Source organism: Rhinopithecus roxellana, chromosome 1 (genome assembly GCF_007565055.1).
Source record: "Rhinopithecus roxellana isolate Shanxi Qingling chromosome 1, ASM756505v1, whole genome shotgun sequence".
Taxonomy (NCBI): Eukaryota; Metazoa; Chordata; class Mammalia; order Primates; family Cercopithecidae; genus Rhinopithecus; species Rhinopithecus roxellana.
The window spans coordinates 149,000,840-149,025,799 of NC_044549.1; positions in this window are offsets into that span (position 1 = coordinate 149,000,840).

Sequence of the window (24,960 nt, forward strand, 5' to 3'; positions counted from 1 at the left end):
CACTTCTCAAAAGAAGACATATAAACAAACAACAAACGTATGAAAACAATGCTTATCAACAGTAATCATCAGACAAATGCAAATCAAAACTACAATAAATACTATCTCACACCAGACAGAATGGATACTATTAAAAAGTCAAAAAATAACAGATGTTCACAAGGCTTCTGAGAAAGGGAATGCCTATACACTGTTGGTGAGAATGTAAATTAGTTCAGCCACTGTGGAAAGCACTTGGAGATTTTTCCAAGAACGTAAAACAAGGCTACCATTTGATTCATCAATATCATTGCTGGGCATATACTCAAAGAAATATAGATCGTCATACCTGAAAGACACATACACTTGTATGTTCATCACTGTGCTATTTACAATAGCAAAGACGTGGAATTAACCCAGATGCTCCTCAATGATGTATTGCATGAATAAAATATGTGGTATATATACACCATTAAATCCTTCACAGTCATAAAAAGAATGCAATAATGTTCTTTGCAAAAAGGATGGATCTGGAGGCTATAATCCTAAGTGAATTAATCTAGGAACAAAAGACCAAATACTGAATGTTTGAACTTATAAGTGAGAGCTAAGCATTGAGCACCCATGAACATAAATGGAAACAACAGACCCTATGGAATACTAGAATGGGGTGGGTGAGAAGGGAGCCTGGTTTGAAAAACTACTATTGGACACTACGCTCACTACCCGCATCCACCATGTCCATGTAACAATATTACACATGTACCTCCTGTACCAAAAATAATAGCTGAAATTAAAAACAGTAATAATAAATAGCAATAACAAGTCTCTCTCTTGCATTAAGCAAAAATTGAAATCTCTGTCCAGTTCTCTCAGCCATCCAGGTGTGTGCTTTTTTTTTTTTTTTTTTTTTTTTTTTGAGCTGCTTGGAGTCTTCTCATGCCAGGGTAGTTTGGGAGTCAGCCAATGATTCAAAGGGAATTTTGATGCAGATACTTCACCTGTTCTGGCAGCCACAAATTCAGCCCTTCAGGCCAAAAATCGTTCTGCTTAAGTTCTATTTACGTCACACCAAACAGACCAGTGAGTTCCCTCAATATAAAAAACATATGAGAATTGATTTTTTCCAGTATGCTTTTTTCAAGTGTCAAATTTTTTTAACTTCTGCCTGTTTTTGTTCACTCTCCAGAGATTTCAAATTGTAATTTTGAATTTATTTTCAGATTTATTTATATTCATTATATTTATTATACTTACAGTGTAGAACACCTACACTAATTTTTTATTTGCATAAAAATTTTTATTAACACTTCACACATGCATTTATAGTGATACAGTTTGGATGTGTGTCCCTGCCCAAATCTCATATTTAAATGTAATCCCCAATGTTGGAGGTGGGGCCTGGTGGGAAGTGACTGGATCATGGGGCAGATTTCTCAGAAATGTCTTAACACCGTCCTACTTGGTACTGTCCTTGGGATTGGGAGTGAGTCCTTACATGATCTAATTGTTTAAAAGTGTGTAGCATCTCCCTCCTTGCTCTCTTGCTCCTTCTCTGGTCATGTGACGTGCCTGCTCCCCCTTCACCTTTCACCAGGATTGTAGTTTTCTGAGGCCACCGCAGAAGCTGAGCAGATGCCAGCATCATGCTTCTTGTACAGCCTGCAGAACCATGAGAGATTAAACTTATTTTCTTCATACATTACCTAGTCTCAGGTGTTTCTTTATATTGGTGTGAGAATGCACTAACACATTTAGAATGTCACATATTCCAGGCACTAAGATAAACTAATATTTTGGTTCTTAGATAAGGTAGACAGAGCAGTAGCTCCCAAGCTGCTTATATATAATGAGAAAGATAAATCTGTGAAAAGATAATTAAAATAGGATAAACGTTATAAAGAGTGAGAAATGACATTAGATGTCAGTACCTAATATAATATGATAGATCAGAGAACTATGTTCTGAGCAGGTTAATTTCAAACTGAATATAAGCTGTGACAAGTTAAAGTGTATGTGGCAGGTGGATGTTTCTAAGAGGAGAAGGCAAAATGCGTGCAGATTTTATATGTAAAGTAGAATAAAAAGTTCAAATAAAAGTGAGAGAAAAGCATAATTTGGTTGTAGTGCTAAGACTGAGGTTGACAATGGAATGAAATAGACCTAAGCATAGAAAAAAAGAGAATTTTTTTTTCTTCAGAGTTAAAATAATTGCTATCAGTTGACTCATTTACTACTCTATTAGTCATCCATTAGTTATGAAAATATCATGAAACGGAATAAAATACTTGACCAAAAGATAACTTTAAGTCATCTGTCAGATGACAATGAGAAGATATAGCATTTTAAATTTTATGATATGTATCAGATATTCTTCTAAGTGTATTGTATGTATGTATATTAACTTGTTCAATCTGTATCACCCTCTAAGGATGTAACATTCTTATTCTAAGTTTGAAGTTAAAGAAACTGAGATGTTAAGTGATCAAGTTCATTGGCATAATTGAAAGGTTAAAATAAGAAAAAAAAATTCAAAATTAAAATATTGTCAAATAACAAAATCAACAAAAATTTGATTTTTTTCCCTGTTGAATGCATTTCATACAAAGTAGACTTAGTACAATAAATTTTTTATGCAGGTTTTGAAAGACTGAAAATTTTTAGAGCAGGTACCAAGATTTGAACCCTAATAGTCTGGGTGACTTTCAATGTGTAAACTTAAAATTACCTCACCATAGCTGCCTTTTATGTGTTTGGTTTACCACTTTATTTTTTAAAAAATAAATTATATTAAATTTAAATACTATTTTCAAATGTTTAGTTTTTACTTGAGAATGACTCTGCTCTTTGATTTCTTGCATTTTTCTGGAAACTCTCCCCAAATTAAAATGACAACTCTATATTTTCCAAAATCATTGTTTTCCTGATTTCAAATTTGAATAATCCTAAACCACTTCTGCAGGCCACCAAGGAATGTAAAATTAATAGCTAATTACTTTGCAATAGCACCTGCTGATTACATATGAACACTGTGATTCAAGACATCAAGAAGTGCTTATTAAGAACACTGCCAAAGGTTTTGGCTTGTTCTTTTAAATATTTTATTGACTCTACATCTTCATGCTTCCAAGTAGAAACCCTATACTCCATTAAAATTCACTAATAATTAAAATAACATAGGTTTTATCTCATAAAAGTGACAGTTATTTTTAGATAAATATATGTACCTATATTACTATTTTTTATGAGATCCAACTTTCTCTCTAAACAATCACTTCACACAAATAATTGAGTGAGTCTTTTGTTTTCATTGCTGTTAACAGGCCTCTCAAGCTGCATTGCCATTTTGTGTGCACTGCTTTCCAACAGCTTTCCTATATGCCTGTACTGTTTGTTTCTACTCTCCCTTTGTGGCTTGTCCTGATTTCCTGTATAAGGCTGAATCCTATTTTTCTATTGAGTTTACTTTGTTCTGGACTAAGCCAATTTGATGCCTTGATTTATTTTTACACTTTCTACATAATTAGCTAATTTTCCCATGTGCCTGTGAAAGTGGTTGCCTAAGGAACATGAAGTGTACTTGAATTTCTCCAACTCTTAATCTATTCTTATTATTTTAAGGTTAATATAAACTTTGGCTAAGTTCATTTTGTTCTTATTTTTTCCTTTTTGTTAAGCTGGTAGATTTTTATCTTTTTTTCTTTCTTCCTAAATAATAGATTTAGTACGATATGTATGTGCTGCTTGTTTATTTCTGCCCAATCACTCTTTTAAAATCTGTTCCATGCTTGAGATGAAAACAAGAAAACTGCATGTCCCAACACTATTACTACCTAGTTTCTTATTAGGTTCAGGATGGGAGGCACTGAGGAACGATTGAAGCAAATAGTGAAGCAAGAGGTACTTGCTTCTTTTCCACCTCTGGTAGACATCCCCTAGAAGCTAAAGACAGATACAGCTGCAGTCTGGGCTCCCATGAGCACTCAGAAAATCACCATCCCATGTTTCCCTAAGGGTCATTAGATAGTACCTCATGGCATCTGAGGACATGTGTGGTCCCCTCATAACTATATTCTGATAGCCCCAATCGTTTTATTTTTCCTCTTGTTATACGTTTTATAGCTACATCTTCATTACCACTTTCTTCACTTTAAAAGAAAAAAATAAACCTTTCATACTCTGAGTAAATAATTGACTCCTTTCATTAAATCCATTTTGTTTAAAATGCCTCTGGTAGTAGAATTATAAAGTTCACTTTGATTTTTTTTTTTTTAGTGTTTACATTTCACTTTTATTGATTTTATTTTCTTGACATATTTTCATTCTGAATTTTTTTCTCATTGTAACCTTTCATTTATGCCAATGAACATTTATTAATGATTTCTCTACCTTGAGTTTCAAACAGTAGCATTGTACATGAAGGAGCACAGTCAGGGAATTAAAAATATAATAGTTAAAAAAAATAGCTGCTCTTTTTTTAGAGAATACTATATGCTAAGTATTATCTCTTTTTAGAAATATTATTCCATTTATTCTTTATAACAACCTTGTGCAATTATTATTTCTCAGTGTTAAGGACAAAGGAATTGTGATCAGAAGTAAAGTGAATTAAGTTCACAGCGCTAAGGATTGGTAGAAACTGCTTTTAACCACTGATGTGTTCACTTGAGCCCTCTGCTTTTAACCACCAGGAGGAAATGCTAGCAGATTTGCAACTTAAAACCAATAATTGTTAAGCCTCCAATAAGACACAAGCATATCCTCATGCTTCTATTTCAGAGTATTGCCTTTTAAATAGCATTTTGAAATACTAACGTGTTCCAATGAAAGCTTGCAATTTCTAACATCAATTTTCTCAGGCACATTTCTACTTTAGATAAAAATGGTAAAACTTAAACATGCAAATAAAATTTAATATTACATTATCACAGCTCAAGAATTGTGGTTTGAAATTTTAAAAATATGAAACTCTTATCCTCAAAATTCTGAACCACTTCTGTGGAACATTATTTATTTAATTTAGAAGGCATTTTTAAATGTTGAAACATTTGTCAACAAAATAAACACTTACATTACAATATAGCCAGGATAAACATTCCAAATAATTGAGGGGTTAAGCAGATGAAGAGTGGTTTAAATGTAATAGTAAGCATTTTATTTAATTTACAAGCGTTATAGACATTGAAAATAGAATTTTTAGAAATATTTTAAGGATCAGTTTAAACAAGTTGAGAAAAGAGAATTTTAATAATTTAAAAATGTATATGCATATATAAAAATTTACCAATACAAATTGAAGTGAAAAATTCTACAAGTAATGGTAGAATTTTGGTAGAATAAATGGTAGCCTGTAATGTAATTGCATTAGGTCACTTTTCTACAGTTCTAAGCAGTATTGATTTTCTATTAATTGTATAAGAAGAACTTTTAATACAATCAAAACAAGTAAAAGGTAGGGTTATAATCTTCTAGAAATAAGGAGGTGCAATTAGTTTAGAAGTATATTTAAAAGTGTACCTAAGTGTAGTAAAGTTCTCTGTTATGATCAGAATTAGTAGAGAAGCAGCAATTACTAGAATATAAATGTTAGTTTTTTGTGTAATAGACCAATAATTTACCCTTAATTTTGATGTTTATAAAATGATGGAATATAAAAATTACTTCCACATTATTCCACATTGTATCAAAAATTAAAAACATAAAACTTTATGTGATGGACAAGAACTTATTGATGATTTTTTTATTTAAAAAAAAAACAAAAACAAAATATTGATCGGGAGTGCCTAAATATTTAATGCTATAAATCCAAAGAAACATCAGTGAATCAGATTATTTTATACCGAGACTTTGCTCTAGTTTTCCATTCAGCTCTTTGGGGAGCTGTATGTATTCATTGGAGATACTAATATACTATTCCAAAGGACAGGTGAAATGTTTCAGTGTTCCTTGGTTCACTGCTAAAGTTAACTCCTTATTTGCAACTAGATAATATTTATACATTATGAAAATCTGGCTCAATAAATATTAGAGGATTGAGAATATTTACTTCCTAATATAAGTATTAACTCCAAAGTATATCATGTCCTCCACAAAGTCTTCACATTATTTTATTTATCTTCTCTTTCTCTGCTGTAGGTAAGAACATAAGCAAAGTTCAGTCATAACTTACTGTGTCCCCAGGTTAACGGGAAAATCAATAGATACAACTAATGTTAAGAACATTTAAATGCAGCCACTACCTTTGATAGGATTCTTACGTAGTGTCTACAACAAAAAAATACTTGAATACAATCATGTGTTGCTTAATGACAGATATATTCTGATAAATGTGTTATTAGGTGATTTTATCAATGTGTGAACATCATAGAGTGCAATTATGCATACCTAGATGGTATAGCCTACTACATACCTAGGCTATATGGTGTAGCCTGTTGTTCTTAGGCTACAAACCTGTACAGCATGTTACTGTGCTGAATGCTGTAGGCAATTGTAACACAACAGTATTTTTGTATCTAAACATATAAAAAGTATTATGTTGTGCTAGGATGTTACAATGGCTATAATATCAGTAAGTGATAGTAATATTTCAGCTCCATTATAATGTTATGAGACCACCATGGCACATGTCATCCATTGTTGGCCAAAAGATGGTTATGAGGCACATGACTCTATTAATATAAATCCCAAAAGCTAGCTTGTATTTTACCAAATTAAACATACATAATACAGCACGTTGTATAGGTTATAATTTCTGATACACAGGGAGTTGGCAACAGTTAACTGGGCAGAGGTTTTGAAGGCAGTGTTTAATGACTCATCCTTAGTGTGTATTATCCATCTACAATTTGCTGTGTGAAAATACAGTACTCGTCTCTCAAGCTAAACCATTAATTCCTAAAATACATCTAACTTTGTTGCTATGACAAAGACATTAATCTATCCTTCTTTTCCCTTCTCTCTATCTTTTCCAAAATGCAAAACTAAAGTCATTAATTTCTCTATCTAAACAGCAGGCTTTATACCACGAAAACAACCAAACAAACAAATAAGCAAAAAACAAACAAACAACAACAATAACAAACCACGAGAAACAGAACACTTGAGTAATAAGACAACTTCAAAGATGCGTTGGGGAAAATGAAAAAAAAGGTTACCAGATTCAACCATACGTTTTGCAATAAATAACTCCTCAGTTGCAGTGACGCACGTTGCCAGCATTGACAGCTTCATCCCACTGACCTCCCTGCCCATGTCCTCCACAAAGAATATCACAAAGTCTACCAATATGTGTCTATACGTCTGCTCTGTATGGAAGTTGGCTATCAGAAATGTAACACCATATCCCTCACTAGTTCCCTTCAAAAGATAAAGAAGTTCTCTGCTGGCATCATCATGATGCATATATTGCTACCAGGTCAATCTTCATCATCTGTAACATTGTGATCACTATTGACACCTGAATTGCTTCTCAAGTTATACCTTCACCTTTTTTCCAGGGGTACAACTCTTAGCAGGAGGCTACTGTTGTGACTACCACTTCCCCAGGATTTAATTTATCTGTATAGTGGTCCAGCAGAGTATGGGTTGATGAATCCTTCATACAGCCTTCACAGATAATTGCTGCCTAATACCTGTTCGCTAATACATTTGCTGTCAATTCTTGGCATTTCTCCTTGAACTTCGCATTTAGACATTATGCTTGAGAGTAGTATGGTTCTTGAGCCTCAGAAAAGTATGTACAGTGCTTCTATCCTTTTCCCTTAAAACCAGGTTTGTTTTCATGGAGCCTTATCATACTAGATTTATTTAGGCACTTGACCTAAATCTTGCCTCCTTCCGGCTTGTCCTTTAATGTCTCCAATTTTCAATATATAAGAGAAGAATGTACAATTTTAATTACTACTACCAAGGCATTTTTCACCTTTAAAATTGCTTCATATTTCTGCAAACATTTTCATATATATTTCCTCTGCTACCTTTATCGTCTTTCTGCTTATCTTCACTTTATTCCACTGTTTTTTCCTTCTTATCTTACCGAATAGTGCATATTCTGCACATTGGTTTTTACTCCATTCTCTGGCAGTACATTCTTCATTATTTCTATTGAAGGGGTCAGGAAACATTTTCTATCAAGGGCCAGATAATACGTATTTTAGGCTTTTCGAGTCATACCAAATGGTCTATGTCACAAATCTTCAATTTTGCCTGTGAATGCAAAATTAGCCACAGACAGAATTTAAATGGATGACCATGGCTGTGTTCCAATAAAACTTTGTTTACAAACACAGATGACAAATTGTAGTTTCCTGGCCCCCACTGTATACCATATACTTCTATTTGAAGGGGAAGAATAAATATACTTTCAGGATATTTGATTAGTGTAATGAAACATTACTAGAACACCAATCATGTTTTTCCTAATGAACAAAATCCTTTCTTTGCTAGGACTTTTTGGATTCTTCTTTAAAATGAGCTAAAACAATGACAGCAACAAAAATAAATGTTCATTGTGTAACAGGGATCAAAGTAATCATAGTTCAAGTTCATTAAATTTCAAAAACGACCTGCAACCATCATACAATTGTGGTAAAAAAAAAATGTGACATCTAATTTTTCAGTTGGAAAAAGACTAAATCTGTCAAACAACTGCTTTGTTAACAGCAGTTCTGTATCCAAGACATCATTATCTCTTGAAAAATTTATTTAAGTATGAAAATAATCTTTTATTGTTCCACACGCTATTTTTTTTTCTATTTATTTGTTTGCCTAATCACTATATTGCTGGCTTTCAGTTTCTCCACGATCATTGTACTGACATTTAAGCAGCAGCAGTCTTCCAAGACTTAAAGGGCCTTTGAATTACTCTGCATTTAAAGAGTGATAGATAGGTAAATCTTAGAAGGAAGAATGCCATCCCCATCAAGCTACCAATGAGTTTCTTCACAGAATTGGAAAAAACTGCTTTAAAGTTCATATGGAACCAAAAAAGAGCCCGCATTGCCAAGACAATCCTAAGTCAAAAGGACAAAGCTGGAGGCGTCAGGCTACCTGACTTCAAACTATACTACAAGGCTACAGTAACCAAAACAGCATGGTACTGGTACCAAAACAGAGATATAGACCAATGGAACAGAACAGAGTCCTCAGAAATAATACCGCACATCTACAGCCATCTGATCTTTGACAAACCTGAGAGAAACAAGAAATGGGGAAAGGATTCCCTATTTAATAAATGGTGCTGGGAAAATTGGCTAGCCATAAGTAGAAAGCTGAAACTGGATCCTTTCCTTATTCCTTATATGAAGATTAATTCAAGATGGATTAGAGACTTAAATGTTAGACCTAATACCATAAAAACCCTAGAAGAAAGCCTAGGTAGTACCATTCAGGACATAGGCATGGGCAAGGACTTCATGTCTAAAACACCAAAAGCAATGGCAGCAAAAGCCAAAATTGACAAATGGGATCTAATTAAACTAAAGAGCTTTTGCACAGCAAAAGAAACTACCATCAGAGTGAACAGGCAACCTACAGAATGGGAGAAAATTTTTGCAACCTACTCATCTGACAAAGGGCTAATATCCAGAATCTACAAAGAACTCAAACAAATATACGAGAAAAAAACAAACAACCCCATCAAAAAGTGGGCAAAGGATATGAACAGACATTTCTCAAAAGAAGACATTCATACAGCCAACAGACACATGAAAAAATGCTCATCATCACTCGCCATCAGAGAAATGCAAATCAAAACCACAATGAGATACCATCTCACACCAGTTAGAATGGCAATCATTAAAAAATCAGGAACCAACAATTGTTGGAGAGGATGTGGAGAAATAGGAACACTTTTACACTGTTGGTGGGATTGTAAACTAGATCAACCATTATGGAAAACAGTATGGCGATTCCTCAAGGATCTAGAATTAGATGTACCATATGACCCAGCCATCCCACTACTGGGTATATACCCAAAGGATTATAAATTATTCTACTACAAAGACCCATGCAAATGTATGTTTATTGCGGCACTATTCACAATAGCAAAGACTTGGAATCAACCCAAATGTCCATCTGTGACAGACTGGATTAAGAAAATGTGGCACATATACACCATGGAATACTATGCAGCCATAAAAAAGGATGAGTTTGAGTCCTTTGTAGGGACATGGATGCAGCTGGAAACCATCATTCTTAGCAAACTATCACAAGAAGAGAAAACCAAACACCGCATGTTCTCACTCATAGGTGGGAACTGAACAAAGAGATCACTTGGACTCGGGAAGGGGAACATCACACACTGGGGCCTATCATGGGGAGGGGGGAAGGGGGAGGGATTGCATTGGGGAGTTATACATGATATAAATGATGAATTGATGGGTGCTGACGAGTTGATGGGTGCAGCACACCAACATGGCACAAATATACATATGTAACAAACCTGCACGTTGTGCACATGTACCCTAGAACTTAAAGTATAATAATAAAAAAAAAAAAATACCAAAAGAAAAATCACCTCACACTGAAACCTATTCCCTTAATTTATTTATTTATTTATGTATTTATTTATTTATTTATCTATCTATCTATTTAGAACAAAGATTAATTAGCATGATATCATTATTGGATTTATGCTGAAAATTTATAGAAGCTATCTGCCATCCCCATATTTGCTATTTGGTTTAGTGTATAGTCAAATGCTATGAATGCTACTGAATTTAAAAGGTAGGAAATAGTAGTTTATGAATAACAGCTGTGTTGACTGGCTTTTACACTAAATTAAATAAAAATTCCTTCAAAATAGATTTGTTTTTTCCAGTTCTGTACTCCAAGTGCCTTTTATACATAGTAGCATTCAGAATGTATTAACTGAAGTAATAAGTCAACAACTTTATGGAGTAAATTTTTATTAAATATGCATCTCCCTTGATGTAGTTTGTGATTACATAATGTAATCTGAAGACTCTTGCTAACTTTCTCCACCCTATTGCATAAAAGTAAACAATGATGCCATCTTACTCTTGCACATGACTTCCATATCCAGTTATTAGTGGAGATGCTATTCTTTTGAGTGTTATGTAAAGAAACTAAGAGCATTGTCTACAGAGTTAACTGATAAATTGCACAGGTACTTTCTAGAAGTGAAGACGCTTTCAGGCTAGTGTTTTATATCCAAATTGTTATGTAACACTATATGTGACAGTAATTCAATATTCCTTAAAAATGAAAATCCTTAATTGAATAGAGATAAATTTTACTCTAGATATAGAAAGGAGAGCAGCAGTGACAAATCCTGGGTAGCTGCTATTCACAGCATGCCTCAGAGTAATTTAAGAATGACTGGAGTAATACAAATTAAAAAGAGATACCAAAATCTTTTCACTACAAAACATTTCCTGTGGTGTGATGGTTTTCTCTAATTAATAATATTATTAAAGAAACCTAGGAGAATTTTAAGTAAATCCCCATGTACAGATATTGAAGGTCAGGAAATCACTTATTTACATCTATTCTTATTTGTGTTTCAAAGTTTTAGGTATACTTTTAAGAAAATATCTTGATATTCTGTCTGACGGGTAGGGCTTTTTAGAGGAAATTTAGTATTCTAACAAGACATTTGTCTTTGCTTAAGGTCATCCTTACAACTTTGAAGAGAGAACATGCTGACAATTTATGAAGCAAATGTTGTCTAACTACCCATAGAATAGGGCAAACTTACATTACCTGTCAAAGCTACACTGAGAAATGGCAGAAAAAGACAACAGTACAGACAGTGTATCTATACTCTTGTCATTACTTTCCCCTATGCTGAATATGCTGCTAGAGAGTTGGCAATAATCAGACTACTTCCCTAAATGGAAAATTAACAATGATGATTCTAGCAAAGATGTATAGGCTGCTATTTCAATTATTTTGGGGAAAAAACAAAAACAAAAACAGTCTTAAGGTATATCAATTGTAGTCATGAATTACATAATCCAATTGGAAAAAACACATCGAAGCATAACTTCAGAATAAGGACAGTTATTACAAATGCCCAGAACAGTATTTGGGTTGTTATAAATTATCAATAAATAAATTTGATTTAATTGAATAACTGAATCTACTTAAAATTGAATGGGTTGCCTTGAGTGTTAGTAAGGTTTTTTGTTACTACAATTATCTTATTATTGGAGATAATAATATCCAATGACATTGAGTATCCAATAGAAACTCTGGGTGACTATGTTTAATGTATGAAGTATAAAAAGATTCCTTCACTTAGTGTAAATTTGAACTAGATTGCCTGCCCAATCATTTCTTATTCTAAGAATTACAGTATTAGTAAGAGCCTAATAATTATGACGACACATGAGAATTTAACCAGATGAGATATTGTGCTCTGAATATATGGACAGAATGATAATACAGAGAGGATGTGTGTGTACATATATGTACCCATTTTACTTATGATGACATTAATATCTATATAGTTAAGCCCAACTTTCATATACCATTGGATAGTAAAGAATAGATAATTAAGTTCACTTACAGATGATTAAAAGCTGACTCTCTATGAATCAAAACTATTTGAATTAGATGATTTGTTAGAAAGCACGTATTCCAATTGTGTAATCTTGTGATGGAGAAAATGATGTGCAGAGGGCATGTGCCATCTTCAAGCCTCCGCTCTACTACTGACCACTGGTTCAGTGCTATTTCTTTTTTAAATAGTATTTTCCTAATGTGTCCAACACATTTTTATTACCTATTCTAGATTTTGTGTTTTGGATTTTGAATGAGTAGATCTTTTCATTTTTGGAAACCACATTTTTCACTTAAAATATCACATGTTGTCATAAGTATTTTTTACTTTGATGAAATGAAGTAAGAGGAAATGGTAAATAAAAAGGATTATTATTCATAAGTTTAACTAAATGGAAAATGAATATCCAATAATAATCTTGAGCTACTTGAATTCAGCAGTATAAGAGGCCAACTTGCAGATTACAAATGTGATTAGATTCACCAACGTTGCAGGTATTAAAAATTTTAGTGATTGCATGACGATGGAAGAAATGTTAACATCTATTAAAATTATGTGTGAAAAAAATTCTAATAGCAAAATGGACGTTGCAATTAAGGTACAACAAATCACAATTCCTCAAAACCAATGCAGGAAAAGAAGAACTATTAATTCATTAAGTATCAAGTTGTGAATATTGCCAGACTAAACATGAATGGAATCTCTTATATCTACTGCCTAAATTAACCAAACAAGGTTAGCTATGTATCTAATAAGGTTCCACAAATCTTATTGAAGTTTATTATATTGGAAAGTGACATCTGAAGGTTGTAACAACTTGGAAATGGCTCAGCCATTTTATCTCATCTGTTATTTATCTGGATTTCACACTATCTTTAGCTTGACTATATTACAGATGTACTGATGATCTCTTAACCTTCCCTAGTCAGGAAGAATTTTCTCTTAAACTTTAAAAAATTTTGTCACAGAGGCATCTCTCTGTGTCTGTCTCTGTCTCTCTCTGTCTCTGCTTTATTGGTATATGAGATGGACCAACATAACACGCTGAAGATCAGTCACAAGAGGCAGTGGTATAAGTGGTTGCCAAATCAGCATCAAAATGAAGTACAGCTATGTTAACAAACACAAAAGAACTAAAACCAGACTGAGGCTTATATGTAAAAACAAAAGGGCAAAGAACTAAAACATACCGATGAGGAATTGAATGAAAAATTTCCCTAGAGGAATAATTCTAACTTATATTTATGTAATTTTGCAGCATTTATTTATTGCCTCTGGGGCTCCACTTCCCAACATGTATGTGACTCCAAAGCATAGTGGATCAAGGCTGTTAAAAGGGCTAAGGCTGACCAACACCTACTGTTTGCACTTCAAGTCCTCCTGATAGTGGCTACTCTAGTGTGAAGCTCCATGCACTTTTAAACCAGTGCTGCAGAGATGCAACCTCATCTCAGTCTTCAGTGTGTGTCTCTCCCTTCTTGTTGTAGGCCCTCTCTCAAGTGCCCCTGAGCAGCATGAAAATCCACTAAGCACCCAGGACATGTGCAATTTTTAAGTGGGTGCTCCTAGCCCATGGGGATACCCTTGATCAATGGAGAACGAAAGCCAATAAACAAACAAATACTACCTCCTTTTATACACCAGGTGGAAAGTTTGTGCCTTGCCCTCAGTAGCTTTCAGTAGTGGCCATCACAACAAAATGCATCCTTCTTTCTCTGTCCATCATTTCCACCCCCTGTTTTCACTTTCCAAATAAACTATCTCTATCTGCAACTCTTTTTCTCGGGGTCTACTTTGTGGTATCCCAAATTAAGACAGCCAATATTTATAACCCTACATCCCTAAGTGTGGTTAAGTTGTTCTGCAGTTGACTAGAGCCCCCTTGTCAACAACCTAATGATGAAAGCAGACCCAACTCTTTACACCAGCGAATTGTCTAGGCAATATAATTTTTCAAGCATACTATGTATTAGTTTGTTTTCAAGCTGTTGATAAAGACATACCCAAGACTGGGTAATTTACAAAGAATAAAAAGGTTTAATGGACTTACAGTTCTAAGTGGCTGGGGAGGCCTCACAATCATAGCAGAAGGTAAAAAAGCACATCTCAATGGTGGCAGGCAACAGAGAATGAGAGCCAAGCAAAAGGGGGAAACCCCATATAAAACCACTAGCTTTTGCGAGACTTACTCACTTCCACAATAACAATGTGGGGAAGACTGCCCCTATGATTCAGTTATCTCCCACCAGGTCCCTCCCAAAACATGTGGAAATTATGGGAGCTACAATTCAAGATGAGATTTGGGTGGGAAAACAACCAAACCATATGACCATGACATGAAAAGTTTTGAAGTTTCTGAGAAAAAAAACATATGATGGGTTGCTATTATTTATAAAACTCATAATTTACAAATCACTAAGCAAACCACAATTTATATAATTTCATTTCTGAAAATAAAATGCTCTTGGTTATTACTCTATCCAATTAAATCCATTACTAATTTAGAGGGTGATGTGGCTAACAGAGCAAGACAAAAATAAATTGAATGTATAAGGAGCATATTGACAAGGCATGAACATGAAGAAGTGCACAAACCACAATGTAATTATGAAACATTTTGGAGTTTAGATGAAATGTAATTTAGTATTACCTAGTCATTACTGTGTAGAAAAACTCATCTATGGTTTTTGCATTGTATTTTGCATCATATTTTAAATTGTATTTTAAGATGAAAACACTCATTATTCTTATGGAAAAACAGCAAAACCTTATGGCATAACCACATTGTACCTTTCTATCTTGCTCTCACTTTTTATATGAACTAATGGTTTGAAAAGGTGACTCTCAAACACTCTAGAACTGCTACTTTCTTTAAAGTGATGTCTTCTTATACATGAAGTCCTATGAAAGTTTTATTTCAATGTATGAGTTGTAAGACAATGTTTTAGGCCGGGCGCGGTGGCTCAAGCCTGTAATCCCAGCACTTTGGGAGGCCGAGACGGGCGGATCACGAGGTCAGGAGATCGAGACCATCCTGGCTAACCCGGTGAAACCCCGTCTCTACTAAAAAATACAAAAAAAAACTAAGCCGGGCGAGATGGCGGGCGCCTGTAGTCCCAGCTACTCGGGAGGCTGAGGCAGGAGAATGGCGGGAACCCGGGAGGCGGAGGTTGCAATGAGCTGAGATCATTGCACTCCAGCCTGGGCGACAGAGCGAGACTCCGTCTCAAAAAAAAAAAATAAATAAAAAAAATAAAAATAAATAAAATAAAAAAAAAAGACAATGTTTTAATACTCCATGAAAAGATGACACTTTCACACAAGAAAAAGATATACACATAGGTAGTTACCCCTTCCTATACCTATCAATAAATTTTAACTATTCTTAAAATATATATTTTTCATTAAAAAAGCATATGTAAGGCACACAGTAGTCATGTTTTGTTTAATTTATAAGATTTTATGAATACATTTATAAATACTCACTTTTTTCTTCCCTTCCCCTTTTCCCCTGCATCATTTTTAATATGTTAGACTATAATTCTTTTGATCTAAATTATGTTGCCAATAGAAATATATATATGTCATTTTTCATTATATTTACAACCTGATTTCCTATGACCCATTCTACTGTTTCTAGGATAGGTATACATATAGGCATATTCACTTATAATTAAAGGTGAAGAAAGATACATTTAATGCAAATATCTATTACAACAAACAGCTTTCATAAAGACACAGTAAGTAATTTAGACTTTTCAAGTGATATACACTCTTTTGCAACTACTCAAATCTGCTATCACAGTATAAAAGCAGCCATAGATAATACATAAGCAAATTAGTGCACCTGTGTTCCAATAAAACTTTATTTACGGATACTGAAATGTCAATTTTGCATAATTTTCACTTGTCAACATATTGTCGTTTGATTTTTTTTTCCAACCGTTTACAAGTGTAAAAATCATGGGCCATGCAAAAATTGGAGAAAGACAGAAATTGGTCCATGGGCCATAAGTTGTTGACTACCGTACAATATGATAAATATAGATACAGATGCACACTCATTTGTGTGTGTGTGTGTGTGTGTGTGTGTGTGTAGAGAGAGAGAGAGAGAGAGAGGAACTAAAAATCTAGAAATAGCAGTATATTTTGATCACGATTGCGTTTCTAGTGAATTCCTATAGCTTAGTGCATTGCCTAACATCTAACAAATATACGTTATTGTGTTAACTATATATAAAAGAAGGAAATAACAAATGGTTCTATTATTAATTACATCAGTGTTTTTATGAAAAAAATCACTAAGCTAGAAAAGAAATTATTAGGTACAACTGTCAACAATAAGAAATTATTAGTAAAGAATCAAACCATTGAAGATAGCTAACTCTGTCAGAGTTTTTAAATTAAAGAAAAAAAATTACTTTAACTTATCTACTTTTGTATACCATCTTTGACATGAGTTTTATACATCTAAATACTTATATTTTGAATATTTCTAAGTGAGCATTCTAGGATAAGAGCATTTTTAATTGAGCGTCTTTATAGTTATGGCTAATATAAATCCAAACATTCTTGGCCGGGTGCGGTGGCTCACGCCTTTAATCCCAGCACTTTGGGAGGCCGAGGTGGGCGGACCACGAGGTCAGGAGATCCAGACCATCCTGGCTAATAAGGTGAAACCCTGTCTCTAGAAAAAATACAAAAAATGCAAAAAATAGCAGGCGTGGTGGTGGGCGCCTGTAGTCCCAGCTACTCGGGAGGCTGAGGCAGGAGAATGGCGTGAACCCGGGAGGCAGAGCTTGCAGTGAGCCGAGATCGCACCACTGCACTCCAGCCTGGGCGACAGAGCGAGACTCCATCTCAAAAAAAAAAAAAAAAAAAAAAAATCCAAACATTCTCTTCTTTTTGCATTTTAATTTTTTCTCCATCTTGCCTATTTGTTATCATTTATGCTTTTATTTTGATTTATTTAGTTTTATTCTTTCAATATTCTTTTTGGACATAGTAACCCAAGCTGATTGCAATATTCTACATCCTAGTAGCAACAACAAAAAAATATTAGCTTAATCTTTCTGCATCACTGTCATATAATTTCATTATTTTGCTTTATATTGAATTTTTTCTCAGAAACATTTTATGCTTTACCTGCTACTTAGATAAAATCTCAAATATCCCAATATATGTTTTACTTGCATGCTTTCTTCAGCCTCTATATTTACTTCCTTTAGGGTAATTTTTTTTTTTAATTTTTGTTTCTGTTTTTGTTGTTTTTCTTTTTGGTACCTAAGTATATGGTAACTAGTAAACAATAGGAAATGATCCACAACATTCAGATGCATGGTTAATTTCCTTTATTTCTCAAATTAAATTCATTTTGGGGAGCTGCTGGCTAGGGTGGCAGAAAGCCTCATAGCTTTTTCTTTGACACCTCATCCACCCCTCATTTTCAATCTTAAGATTATTTCTTATAATCCATTTCCAAATAATCTTCACATTCCTAAAGACATCCAGTCATTTCCATACACATGCAAAGATGGCTTTGGTTTTCAGTCAACCGATGGCTACTCTTACGTATAGCTATCAAAATGTGCTGCTGTTGAGCACTAAACTTTCCTAGTCTGACTGCTGCAGTCAAGATCCTGATGCAGTTCTGTCTTGCTTGACCTGATCTAGGCAGAGTCTAGAGCAGTCTTTCACAAGAAACAGATTCCAGTGGCAACTCCACTCATTCCTTGTCAGACTCAACTTAGATTGTTCCCTGAGTTCCCAGGGAGATATTCCTTAGGTTTCAGTTCTTTCAAATGCATAATCCTCTAAGCTGCTTGGCAGCTTAGAAGTGTATGTTTAGCTGTTCACCTTGCAAATTTACAACTGTTACTGTTTTTACAAGCTTGGTGATCAAACTAAGGATCAGGGAGCTTTCTCTTTCTTATTATGAAACCCAAAGTGCTCTTTCACCTTGCCTCCTTTCTCAAAATGGTAGAGATCAACTGACTTCTTCATGAGGTTGAACACTATCAAAGATTCCGAAAAGAAAAAAAGATAACTTTCCAGGACTTATTTACTACAAGCAAAAAGAATAAAACAGCAAACAAGGAATAAATACGCATAACTTGAGTTGCGTTTCACTAAATTATCCACTATATTAATTGTTAATAAGTGCTGATTGAATGATTGAAATTTCTAAAAGTAAAATTCACTGTTAGATTTCAGACTATCTATATTTAAGAAGTAAATGTGAGACATTAAATATATCATATAAATCATATATTTAAAGGTATATATAATATTAAATATTTAATGTCTCACATTTAATTATATAAAATATGTGTGTGTATATGTGTGTGTGTATATATACATATGTGTGTGTGTGTGTGTGTATATATATATATATTTATAGTTATTTTTACAAAACTACAGGAAAAAAATTTCCATGTCAGAAATTCCTACATGGTTATAGTGAGAACTGCTGTGAAACTAGACTCTTTTTCAGAAGTATACCTTGTGACAACTGCAGAAATGAAACTTATTAGCATTCATAAAAGCTATAGAAAGTTTTAATCGAGTTATATGATTTAGTCCAAAGCACACTTATTTGACTGTCAATAAGTTACAAAAATAATGATGAATACATTTAATTTAAAAAAAAATTGTTTTAATTTTTATGGGCACATAGATGGATATATTTATGGGTTACATTAAATATTTTGATACAGGCATACAATGCATAATAATCACATCAGGGTAACATCTAACTTTATAGACTTTTAATTCACATTTATAAGCTTCATACTTTTTGTGCTTTCTTATATTCAGTTTCCATTCCATGTATGATGAAGATCTATTCTTATTTCATAACTTCCATTTTTTCAGTTTTTTATTGAGATGTATATAAAACAGAAAAGCGCATAGAAATAAATATACAGCACAATGCATTTTCCCCAAAATGAAGACATCTGTGTAATTAGCACTCAAATTAAGAAGAAACATTATCTACTTCTTAGAAGAGGTCTCATGCTCCTTTCACTCAATAACCCCCTCACATTGAAGATACTCACTTTCTTTACTTCTAACCCATAAAATAGTTTGGGCTGTTTTATACTTTATGCAAATAGAATCTTGTAGTGCAATCATTTAAGTTTGGATTCTTTCACCTGATTTTATGTTTATAAAATCTATCTCTCTTTTTTTTTTTTCAGGTAGTGCTATATCATTTGTACTCATTGTTGCATAATATTCCACTTCATTAATGTACCATAATTTATTTATTCTTTCTCCTAATAATCATACACAATTAGTTGAAACTTTAGGGTTAATAAAAATAGTGCTGCTACAAATATTTCAATACATGTTGTTTGGTGAATACACACAGGCATAACTATTGGGCGTATACCTAAGAATAAACTGATAGGTCATATGGTATGTATTTGTTCATATTTAACAGATACCACCAAACACTTTTTAAAAGTGTTTGTGTCAACATATATTCCTATCAATATTACATGATAGTGTTGGTTGGCTCACATTATGTTCTGCTTTCCCATTACCTTGAAGTGCATGCAGTGGTATCAGGTCGTGGTTTTAATTTGCATTTATCTGAAGACTAATGAAATTGCAGAATTTTTCAGATGTTTATTGGCCATTTGGATATCTTCTTTTATCAAGCTATCCATTCAAGTGTTTTGTGCATTTCTTTCCATCGAGTTATCTGTGTTTTTATTAATTTGTGGCTCTTTATATGTATATAATGAGTTCTTTGAAGGATGTATATGTTGTTAATATTTTCTCCCAATTAGTAGATTACCATTTTTTCTCTTAATGGTATATTTTGTTAAATGTAAGTTTATTAATTTTAATAAAGCTTAGTTTAGCTTTCTTCCGTCATTGTAATAAATTTTGTGTTGTTTCAAAAAAGTCTGCTCTTCCAAGGTAACTGAGAGTTTCTCCTACATTTTCAATTAAAAGTTTTATTGTTTTACTTGTTGTTTAAATTTTCAATCCATCCTAAAATGACTTCCGTGTATGATGTGAGGGTAATGGGTCAAGAGACTTTATCAAAAATACCATCTTCTCTTCTTTTTTTCTGAGACGGAATTTAACTCTTGTCACCCAGGCTGGAGTACAATGGCGCGATCTCGACTTACTGCAACCTGTGCCTCCCGGGTTCAAGTGATTCTCCGCCTCAGCCTCCCGAGTAGCTGAGATTACAGGTGCCCGCCACCAAGCCCAGCTAATTTGTGTATTTTTTTTTTTTAGTATAGACGAGGTTTCACAATGTTGGTCAGGCTGGTCTCGAACTCCCGTCCTCAGGTTATCCACCCACTTCAACCTCCCAAAGTGATGGGATTATAGGTGTGAACCACTGCACCCAGCCCATCTTCTCCTCTTTACACGGTATTATTGTCTTTGGGATAAATAAGGTGACCACAGAAGTATGGTGTGTTTTTGGACTCTTTCTTCTGTTCCATTGGCCACTTTGTCGCTTTTTAAACTAGCACAAAATTATCATAACAATGATATATTCTGATGTCAATTTATATAAGAAAATATGATAGTTATAACTTAATAATTATAATTAAACAGAATTCCATATTTAAAATGTAAAAAAGTTTATTGTATATTGTTTTTAACTTTTATATAGACCACTATGTAACTATAGATTATTTTAAAGTCGTAAAATGTAGAGTAAAAATACTATTCTAAACCAAACTGCGAGTATACAACGTTCTATTTTTAAACTTAATCTTTTAGAAATGACTTCTATTCTGTAATTTTTGACACGAGCTATTACAAGTTTATATTGTCCTTTCCCTGTCTCAATTTTAGAAGTAGCCATTTCTTCAAGGAGATCTGGTTCCTTTTAGTGGGAAATGAATTCAGAAACCAAGATTTCAGCACTTACTTTACTGCTGCTTGGTACTCTGTGGCTTTTTTACTGGGCAAAATGGGGACAAAGATGTGTGCGTGTGTGTGTGTGTGTGTGTGTAGCCGTATACTACATAGATGAACATATGTGTACATAATTATGAATGATACATATGTATGTGTATGTAAATATGTATGTAATATATAAATATCTATATATCTATTTTAAATATATTTTATATATGTGTGTGTGTCTATATTAGTTTACACTAATAACTTCAATTCTATCCCATCACCACAATATTCATTCTAGATTCTCTCGTTTTCAAACTTGTAATTGTTTTACCTACATCCATCATTCTTAGCAAACTATCACAAGAAGAGAAAACCAAACACCGCATGTTCTCACTCATAGTTGGGAACTGAACAATGAGATCACTTGGACTCGGGAAGGGGAACATCACACACTGGGGCCTATCCTGGGGAGGGGGGAGGAGGGAGGGATTGCACTGGGGAGTTATACATGATATAATGATGAATTGATGGGTGCTGACGAGTTGATGGGTGCAGCACACCAACATGGCATAAATATACATATGTAACAAACCTGCACGTTATGCACATGTACCCTAGAACTTAAAGTATAATTAAAAAAAATAAAAAATAAAATAAAAAAATAAAAAAATAAAAAAATAAAAAAGAATTATAGGCTGGGCATGGTGGCTCACACCAAAATCCCAGCACTTTGGGAGGCTGAGGTGGGCAGATCACCTGAGGTCGGGAGTTCAAGACCAGCCTGACCAATATGGAGAAACCCCATCTCTACTAAAAATACAAAACTAGCTGGGCGTGGTGGTGCCTGCCTGTAATCCCAGCTACTCGGGAGGCTGAGGCAGGAGAATTGCTTGAATCTGGGAGGCCGAGGTTGTGGTGAGCTGGATCACACCATTGCACTCCAGCCTGGGCAACAAGAGCAAAATGCCGTCCCCCCCAAAAAAAAAAAATTATAGATGATTCTTTATCTAAATTTAACTATCTCACAGATGAGAAAATTGAAGCCCAGAGAGGTTAAATTACTTTATCAAATTTACAATAAAAAAAAAGTTTGAGACACAGAAAAAAAAAAAAAAATTGAGAAATCTGTCTACTAATTATTTCTCAATCTCCTATACATAACCAACATTCTGACACCAACAGCTTACACTATATTTGTCCTGCTTCCTCACACGGACCTCAAGACTCACCAGGCCTCCTTCTATGCTTGTTTGTTTGATGACTTTTTTATGACATTATTAAAGAAAGGAGGAAGGAAGGAAATAAAGAGAAAAAATCATATTTTTCTTTGAACAAATGTTGAAAGACAAATCTAATTTTGCTTCATGACACAATTAATGATGGAAGGAAAAATACGAAAAGAGAAAGAGACTGATGTAATCTATTTCTATTTCATGGAAACGAATAATGTATTTCTCCTGGTCTTTATTTTGTAATATTACTGTTGCTCTTGTTAACAGGCATCACAAGTATTATCAGTGGTCACATTTTAATCTTGATTTTATCCTATTTTATTAAAGACTGTCACACATTTATCAACATCCAAAGCTTAATTTATTAAAAGGCAGACCATACTCTTATCTTTTATAAGACTCTGAAATAGAAGTTGAAAAATTGAAATATATATATATGGCTTAGTGTTATTTTCTTGTGATCTGAAGCTGGAAACAATTACTAAGCTTCAAGCTTGTAAGAGTGCATTGCACTTTTTAAAACAATTTGCTTTATTTCATTTCGAAAATCATCATCTTTGTCACTATTATTAGAAAATTAAGTTATTTATCCTTTCAGAAATTATATTTAAAAATAAGTAGGACATTACTGAAACAGAGTACCAGACTTCAAAAAGCTTTTTCTCTGCTCAAGTCATGCAATTATTAGTTAGGTTGGTGCTAGCTGTGTAACAAATTGATTCTAAAGTGTATCATGGTTCAAACATAGTACTTTTTTAAACAAATTATTTTTCCAAGACGAGTTTCTCTAGTCAGCAATAGGACTTTCTCCCTATAATCACTTAGACTTACAGAGCTTCCCCAAGCTTCAAAATATGGCTTACAAGTTCACCAACCATGATAGCCTCCTCTGGATCAGTCAGAAAGAAGATAGATGGAGGGTATATGGGACACTTCTATGGGACAAGCTTGGAAGTCACTGATCTCATTTGTTCTGCTCTTTTTTGGCTTCCTAGAACTCTGTCACATAGTGACAAGTAAAAGCAAGGAAAGCTAGAAAATATAGTGTTGATGTATGCCCAGGGAAAGAAAAATGGATTCTGATAAATAGCTATCAACAGCTACGATAGCAATATATCAAATGTATAAAAGGAAGACTTCTGTGGTTGAAACATGAAAGTGGACCCAGTACCACCCAGTAGACATTTTTCTCAGCCCCTTTAAAAAACAGCCAAAATAACAACAAAAGCCTTTTCCAAACTCTTGGTTTTCTTAGATCACTATTTGAAAATTATTACATTAAAAACGTACACATTTACTCAGCAATCCCATTCAGGGAACACTATCGTATAGAAATAAAAATGTAATTCAAAAGCAATTTCATTACGAATGTACCCATTGATTCAGCAATCACATTTCTGGGACTCCATACTATAGAAATAAAAGTATATTTTTAAAACTATTGCATTAAACATGTACTCATTGTCTCAGCAATTCAATTCCTGGCACTCTGTATCAAAAAATAAAAGAATATCATATTAGAAAGCTCCGTTCTCAGTAATTTACTCTTTAGAATGTTTTATGTACCGTTGTTTGTAGTAGCAAAGACAAAAAAAAAAAAAAAAAAAAAAAAAAACAGAAAGAAAGAAAGTGAAAGTGCTTCAATAAGGAGGCATTAGGAGAAAAGTTGCATAAATATTTCAAGATCATGAAATATTATTTGGCTATTCCTTAGAACTAAATGTCATATGAGTATCAGAATTTCTACACTGTACCTGCACTATAAAATAAGTGAGAAAAGTAAGATATTTATCATTATATATGTGCCTGTTTTCCTAAAAGAATTAGGATAACCAATGTTTCTCAGTGCAGAGGGCATGTTTCTGGGAGCATTATTATATATATATATATGATAAAATGTATGTTTAGCCTTTTGTAGTCAACACTATTTTGATTGAGGTCAGGTGAATATTGGAATTAGGAAACATAAAGACCACATGTTAATATAACTCAGTGTAAAGACAGCACTGATAAAATAATAGATGAGATTTCAATGGGTACATAAGCCTATATATTTATAATAAAATAAGTGAAGAGATATTCACTACAATTATGATGATGTGTGTATTAGAGTGATGCAATCAATGGTGGGGTTTACTTTTTTTAACCTTTATGTAGTCACTGATAAATGTGGAAATGCTCCTACAAAACCTTATTTATACATTTTCTTTTCTTTTTTTAATACCATTAATACAAACATTGCTGGGTTATAAAGAACCAGAAATAACATTCTAATTTAAATCCTCTCTTTTAAATTTCCCTGAAAAATTCCTATGCTTTTCGTTTATTTGAAGTAAGAACTTC